Consider the following 6,484-nt stretch of genomic DNA (forward strand, 5'->3'; position numbering starts at 1 on the left):
AAAAAAAAAAAAAGAAAGAAGAAAGAAATGTTGGTTAGAGCTGCTGCTCTGTGGGGGGCGGGCCCTCCTACAGAGCCTAGACTGTAGGCTGTGGAGGCTCAGAGCTCCTGGAGGCAGAGAACAAAAGGAAGGGAAAAGAAGAAAAGAGAGGACGAAAAACTTAATGCCCCCAGCACAGGGTTCCTGACTGGGTCCCAGCCCAAAAAGTAAAACAAGGAAAGTAACGCCTAAGGTGAGCCCCGCCCACCCTGCCAGCCCCTCTTCAGTGGTCATGCCTGCAAGCATCCTTCCTTCATCATCAAGCTGGCCACCAACCCCATTGCTTGTGTTAACAGTTGATTTCTCTGAGGAACTGGACTGCTTGTAACTGAACAGGGGAGGGGTGGATAGACCACACAGGTCAAGAAAAACCACAGAAGTACACGGTAGTCAAACCCCTAGAAGAATGACTGAATGCAGAGAGGACTGTGGGAAGGAGTTGAAGGGGTGCAGAAGAGGAGCTTCTGCCAGTGAAGTGCTGCGCAAATGTGTGTTTATGAACCTATGGTGTAGTGTGTGTGTGTGTGTGTGTGTGTGTGTGTATGTTAACAATCCTTTTTTTTTTTTTTTTTTTTTTTTTTGGTTTTTCGAGACAGGGTTTCTCTGTGTAGCCCTGGCTGTCCTGGAACTCACTCTGTAGACCAGTGGCCTCGAACTCAGAAATCCACCTGCCTCTGGGATTAAAGGCGTGCGCCACTATGCCCGGCAACAATCCTTCTTTTACAAGTAACATCTAACTACCTCCTCTTGAAGACATGAAGGTTTCTTGACATATCTGACTTCCTGAGAGAAGCTGGCAATGAGATTCAGGTCAAGACAGACATAGCAGGTAGGGTGAACTAGTAGTTACTGAACCCCATGCACCCTTGAAGATCATTGGGTTATAATCCTGTCTATTAACAGAGGGAACTTTCTCACTGTGCTCGGAACAGCTTTTGTTCTGTCCATTGCTCAGCTAGTTCAACAGTACTCCTTTTTGGTTTGGTTTAGTTTGGTTTGGTTCTGAGACAGGGTTTCTCTGTGTAGCCCTGGCTGTCCTAGAACTTGCCCTGTAGACCAAGCTGGCCCCCAACTCAGAGAGATCCACCTGCTGCTGTTTCCCAAGTCCTGGGATTGGTGTGCCCCACCACTACCCTTGACATCACTCTTAATTTCCCTTGAAAAAAAGGTTCCACTGTATGGCTCTCTGTGCAGACCCCTGAACCAGGAGACAAGCAAGCCACTTCAACCTGCACCAGGACCAGCTGCGTAAATGCAGTGAAGATTCATTTTTCAGATCTGTTTGCAATTCTCACTTAATTTTCATGTAGTAAAACTAAGGCCTCGAACCGGTGAACTGTTCTATGTGCCTCGTCTGACTTGCGCGATGCTAAGAAAAAAATCTTAATCTGAACAGCAGCTATAAAAATGAACTGACTGCACATCTGAAAGCAAAGCAAGAACAGATTTTACGCCGCCACGGGGTCCTGACACCGCTGCGTTCTTGCTGCTCCGCGCCCTCCGATCGACTGCAGGTGAGTGCCGGGAAGACTGCCCTTGGGTTGACCTCGACCCTCACGCACACACCCAGGTGTGTATGTCTCACACCCTTTCCATGACCACTGGCCTTCTATTGGCATTTGAGTGGGTGGGCTCTGTAGTAAGATGTTGGTCCTCGCTAGTAAATGAGTTAACTACACATTTGACCCGTGCCTTAAGCTCCAGCTCGACCCTCTCTCACTTTTTGGCTCTTACGGTTTTGTTCTTCACTGCACAGTGAGAAGCTGTCTGAAGACACTGTCCCAGCTTTGCCCTGTTGCCTCCCCAGCCTCTGGTTGGCTCAATCCTTCAGGAAGGCTGGGCTTACTGTGCGAAGTGTGAGGGTGATCAGCTGGGCTAGCAGGAACCAAAGCCAGGATTTCAACTCAGGATCTGTGTTAATCCTGATCTGAGCATCTCATGCCATACCTTGTGCCCCTCAGCCCCTATAGGCAGCTCCGATTCCAGGGTGACCCAAGCGGAAGAGGCTGACAGGCAGCCCAGAAAGCAGCTGGGCCACTCTGGGAAAAAGCCACGTCTGGGATCCTTGCTTCATTTCCGTTTTTAATCTTCTAAAAAAGAAACAACCCCGTGTAGTAGTGTTTCGTCCAAAGACAGCTGATTCTCATTTACACCAAACCTATGCTGAACTCACACACTACATTTTAAAAGTTCTGCACTCAAAGATGCGTTCTGTTCTGGAAGGTCTCCTTGGTAACGCTTTTAAGTATTCGGGCAAAAATAAATAAATAAATAAATAAATAAATAAATAAATAAATAAATAAAGGAAAATGCTTGAACCAAATCAGTGACTGGAGTTGGAATGGAAGCCGTTGGAAAGTCACCTCCGGAGAGGTCCAGTGTGAGCACTGTGGGGCAGACAGGCCCAATTCAGAATGCAGGAGGCCTTCAAAGTCCCAGAGGACCAAGTAAAACACATCGCTGAATTTTAAGTTCAGGGGGGGGGAGTCAGGCATGATGGCACACACCTGTAATCTCAGCACTTGAAGACAGAAGCAAAAGGATTATGAGTTCGAGGCCAGCCCCCAAACAAAGAGGAATCATCTCAAAATACTAAAGTGTTGGGGACCAGGGACATGGTCAAAGAAAACAAGGGCAAGAAGAGCCAGGTGTGGTAGCACACCTTGAATTCCAGCACTCGGGAGGCAGAGGCAAGCAGAGCTTTGTTTGAGGCCAGCCTAGTCTACATAGTGAGTTCTAGGACAGCCAGGGCTACACAGTGAGATCCTCTCAAAAACAGAGAGGGAAAGGGGGAAAGGTGGTAGAGGAAGACACTCGGTCTCATCCGGCTTCCATATCACACACACTCATGGGTGTGCACGCACTGCACACACTACATGTCCACAACTACTACAGGTATAACCAGGAAAACTACAAGCAGTGATACAGTCACCGCTAAAGGGAAGGAGAACTAAGTTTGATTTAAGTATTGAAGGCAGACAGGGAGACACACCTGCCTGTCACACCTGAGTGTGACACCTTAGAGACCTTAAGAAAGAACAGGATCTGTCTACCCCGCTGCTGTTCACCCGGCTTCCTCCTCTTCCACCATGGCTCTCCTCTTTCTTAAACACTTTTGCCATCAAACTCCCAGGAGTTCTTGTGAAGCCGTCTGTGGCGGGTACCACTCCATCTTGCCAAGTTTCCTTCCTCTTCACGGTGCTCTCCAGAAGGGGTCCAGGCCGGCAAGCTGCTCCTCAGGGAACCCAATACAGGGTCCTTCCTACCACCCGAGGAGCGTGCCCTCTGCCCACCCACCCCCCCGAAACAAACAGGTCCATGTGACCACCACAAAATCCTCTCTAGCACTCTTGGAGGTCCCTTGGCAGGGACATCTCTATAGTTATTTTCTTTTCTGCTCCAGCACGGGCCCCAGTCTGTATTTTTCATTTTGCTTTCTCTCCTGTATGGTAAGCACTTGAGGAAGGGAGACAAACATTCTACCTGCTCTCTTGAGAAGTCCAGTTTCAAGTCAGTTTCTGGAACTTCAGGCTTTAACCCTCTTTCCTTATTGGGTTTGCTATCAGCGGTCCGTCTACAGATCAGGACACTGTAATTCCTAACACTGCTCAGCTATTTCATGGAGCTGGTAATAAACGTGGGGAATGTGTTACCTAAGAAGGAAAACATGCATTACATTATAAGTCATTAGTGACAGCAGCTGTTCCCACTAAGACACTCGGTACTTCGATGTTCTTTGGGGCCTCTGCTAATAACAGAGTAATTGGCTGTACAAGGGTGGGTGTGGTAAATTTCACTTCGCCTGCCAATTATGCTCAGTGGCTCTGCAAGCTGTGTTGAGGCCTCAGGCTGTCTGGTCACCATCTCTGCTGTCCACTCTGTAGAAGAAGATGGTGGCAGTTGTGTGATGGCCTCTACCTTTTCTGAGACTGCCACCCAACATGAAGCTGATCCTCTTGGTCAGCTCCGAATGGAAGCAGGGGTGGGGTCTCGAGGCATGTTTGCTGAAGACCTCCGTACCCACCACCAGCATACACAGGAGGCAAGGGACGGCTTCCCTGCCCCTACTTATCTATTTTAAGTTAGAAATGGGCAAAGGACATCTGAAAGCCATGCTGAACGTTGTCAGAGGCCACAAGCAAAGGACTTCTTGTCTCAGATAATAGCACATGACCTGTGAGAAGTCAGCCACAGCCAGGCGCTCCCTGCCACCCAGCTGCTTGGCCAAGGGTCACCCGCACCCACTCACTGTCCCACCTGGCTATGGCAGATGGGTTCCTCCCACAAGTCTTTCCCCTTCTTTTGGCCCCTCTCAGCACTTGCATAGGGGAGGGGCTGTGTTTCTCTATGGTCCAAACCCCAGAGTAATTGTTTTAGATATTCTTTTAAATTTATATATATATATATATATATATATATATATATATATATATTTATATTTTTTAATTTTTTAAATTTACATTTATGTGGGTGTGCATGGACGTATGTGCAGGTGAACGTGCGTACACATGCCAGGGTGTTATGGGTAGAGGTCAAAGGATAACGCTGGGGAGTCAGTTCTCTTCTTCCACCTTATGGGTCTCAGGGATCAAACTCAGGTGGTCAGGAGCCATTTCGCTGACCCTAAGTTTGCGTGTTCTTAGAAGGGCCCGAGACTTTCAACACGTCAGAACGTGATACTGGTGTGGGAAACTGTTCCTTTTCTATTTCGCTCAAGGCCTGTTTGGTCTTCTCAGGCTGGATCTGTACCAGAGTCACCTAGAGGGGCTGGGGCTGCTGCTCAGTGGCCGAGCCCTTTGCCCGGGGTGCCTGAGCCCTACCCCCACCCCAGCACCGAGGGGTGACGAGAAGCCTGGAGGGCTTGTCAGGGTGCCAACCCTGAGATCCTGGCTCAGAAGGGAAGGTGGGCTGGGCTGGGGTCCAAGACTTTGCAGTCTTAATAGATTCTATGCGGTTGGTGCTGCTGGTGCAAGCAGGCTTTCGGAGCCCTTCCCAGTGCCACGGAGGCTGATGGACTTTTCAGCCCACCTCTCCTGTCTCTCTTCTTGACGAGGCTTCCAAACAGATTAAGAATGCTCTGTTTGCTTGCTCTGTTGGCTTGGTTGTTGGTTTGGGGTTTGGGTCTTGAGGTAAAGGGGCGTTCTATTTCTGTGGGGCCTGGGACTCAAGGTCAGGACCTACTGTGACAGGCCCCTGGGCGCACGCCACCACACGGGCATGTCTGCTTTATGACAGGGTCTCAGTGAATTGCTCACATTGATGCTCAACTATTGGGTTGAAGTGACCCTTCCTCTCAGGCTCCAGAGTGGGCTGGGACTTCAGATGTGCCACTGCCTGGCTATAAAAAAAAAAAAAAAAAAAGTATTTTTAAACAATCTAATTTAGTTAATAATAAAGCTTTAGTATAAAACAAAATGAAGCTTCCTACCACGTGGTAGTTCCCTATGGGGTTAAGCCTGATCAAGATGACAACCTCCCCAAAGCACCAAGACTTCGTGGCAGAGCCCAAGAGGGAAAAGCCAATGGGGAGCCTGGCCGGGATTGGTGGCGTCCTGGGCAGGAAGCTGGAGGAAAGGGGCTTTGACAAGGCTTATGTAGTTCTTGGTCAGCTTCTGGTGCTAAAGAACGATGAAGACCTCTGTCGAGAATGGCTGAAAGACACATGTGGTGCCAATGCCAAGCAGTCTCGGGACTGCTTTGGGCACCTTGGAGAATGGTGTGATGCCTTCTTGTAGTGCTCTCTGGGACCCTCACACCCCAGCCCCAGCATAGAGCCTCCAGAGTCTGCAGCAGGGCAGGGCTCCCGCCCCCCCCCCATGAAGGAAAAGACGGCTGTTGTCACCCCCAGGGTCTGTGGGGAGTTCTCTCCCCTCAGCATTTCACCCTTTCTGGAATCGTTGCCCTTGCATGACTTCCCCTTCCACCTCCCGCTGCAGTTCCTTGGCAGCAGTTCCCAGCCTTCCTGGATGGACTCCTGGCCCCCTTCTCCTGCACTATCTGTTGGATGCTCTTTGGCTCCTTTCCCTTGTTTTGGCAAAAACAGTCACTGTCCTTATAAACGATTTTTAAATTAATAAAATCAGTGGTCTTCAAGAAACAAAACAAAACAAAATAAAACAGAATGAAGTAGTGTTTTGTTTCTTTTCATTCTCCAAAGCCACTTTTCTTTTCTTTTCTTTTTTTTTTTTTTTTGACAGGTTGGGGTTCAGACAGGTTCTTCTGTAGCCCTGGCTTTTAACTCCTGATCCTCCTGCCTCTGCCTCCTGAATGCTGGGTGCCCTACAGCCAGCCACCACTGGTAAGTGTTGTGGGTTTTATCCCATATCTCAAGCTGCTTCTGCATCTCTGAAATAATGGCCGTCCCCGGTACTGTTTCTGTCACTCCTTTTCAACATTGTCTTAGCTTCTTCCCCCGTGGCTGTAATTTAAAAAAAAAAAAAAAAAA

The 6,484-nt window shown here is 48.9% G+C and overlaps 1 protein-coding gene and 1 pseudogene across 1 annotated transcript in view; one reads left to right on the forward strand and one right to left on the reverse strand.

Annotated features, from left to right (window-relative positions):
• The window catches only part of Nxn (nucleoredoxin), a 139,570-nt gene that overhangs the window by 93,055 nt on the left and 40,031 nt on the right, over nucleotides 1-6,484 (reverse strand). The window lies entirely within an intron of this gene.
• LOC110331438 lies at nucleotides 5,505-5,774 on the forward strand (annotated as a pseudogene).

Source organism: Mus pahari, chromosome 14 (assembly GCF_900095145.1).
Source record: "Mus pahari chromosome 14, PAHARI_EIJ_v1.1, whole genome shotgun sequence".
Classification (NCBI taxonomy): domain Eukaryota; kingdom Metazoa; phylum Chordata; class Mammalia; order Rodentia; family Muridae; genus Mus; species Mus pahari.